The sequence below is a fragment of the Artemia sp. Qi Xiang Cuo genome, chromosome 12 (genome assembly GCF_049724085.1).
Source record: "Artemia sp. Qi Xiang Cuo chromosome 12, ASM4972408v1, whole genome shotgun sequence".
In the NCBI taxonomy this organism is placed as follows: Eukaryota; Metazoa; Arthropoda; class Branchiopoda; order Anostraca; family Artemiidae; genus Artemia; species Artemia sp. Qi Xiang Cuo.
The window spans coordinates 31,182,141-31,183,520 of NC_142805.1; positions in this window are offsets into that span (position 1 = coordinate 31,182,141).

The following is a 1,380-nucleotide window of genomic DNA, read 5'->3' on the forward strand; positions in this document are numbered from 1 at the left end:
TTTTTTTTTTTAAATTTAGAAGCCGAAGGGATATTAAGCAGAAAAAATAATTTTCTGATCTAGCAACAGAATCTAAGTTTATTAATTTTTTTTACTAGGCTTTCTAAATTAGGCTTTTTCGTGCAAATTCTATTTTAACTTGTCTAAGAAAACGGTACATACAAGTATAATAATTTTATTACGGTTTTTAGAGGATTTTGAAAGGAAAAAGTTGACTTTTAAGTTTTTTTCCTAATTAATTCAAAAAGACATTTTCATTAGTTTATTTGTTTCTACTAAAAGTCGTTATCATCAGTTTTATATTAGAAAGTCTTGAACTGTTGCATATTTAGTTTCAATAGGTAGGCATAAATACCAGGGTCCAGGTGATAAACGGTCAGCGTTTCAACTTGTCTTGGCTGACATCACAAGTGAATGTTTCAATGGTGTGCTCCGTCAAATTAGGTTGCAGTCAAAGATTTTGAAAGACGAGAAAGGCAATTAAAGAAGAACTTGGCAGTTCCACTGTAGATTGTAGCGTTTTTTTCCAAGCATGACACACATTTGATACCGCGCGTATCGTCCCTGGCAATATACGTCATAACCTTAGTTCAGTTTTGACAAGCTCATTGTGATGTGTAGATTGGAAACAATTGTCATTGCGCGTGCGGAAGGCGTATGAATCTTGTGTGGTTTTAAATCTGTGTCAAATATTTTTAATGGAGAGTATAGCCTTTGTCGATACTGTATATTCTGTCTACTGTGGTTATTTCTCAAAAGTACTTTGTGAAAGGTGGTAAGGAAGCGTAACAAAAGAGGCATTGGCTTGGTTACTGTGCAGAAGCACAGAGAAAAACTAAAGCAAAAATACAAAAAGTTTTGGAAGACCAGGGCCGTATCCAGAATTTTTTTTTTTTGGGGGGGGGTGGGTGTTTTACAAAGGAATTTTTTTCGGGAGGAGGTGGGGTATACAAAAAAAAACTCGAAAACGCATAAAAATTTGATTACAACCATTTTGTTACGTGTTTAAATTTTCAAGTCAGACGAACATTTGGGGGGGGGGGTAAAACCCCACCCCTCCCACCTCTGGATACGGCCTTGACCACGACTTCCATAACATTTAATCGACTTGAACGAGACATCTCTTCAAAGAGACCGCAGTAGAACTCCCAACACTGAAAGTTATAATTGCTGGTCGCAATTTAGACTCGGATATTTTTGAAATTCTCGCTGGATGATTAATGAGACATATTTTTTAAAGAGCTGCGAAGAATTAGTAATGAAACGTATGTAAATACCACTTAATTCATTTTGTAGTATGTACGTTTCCAAAACCATAGACTCATTATAGGTTTGTATGGTTTTAGGGGCTTAGGTTCCCATTATCACACTTCTCTCTGC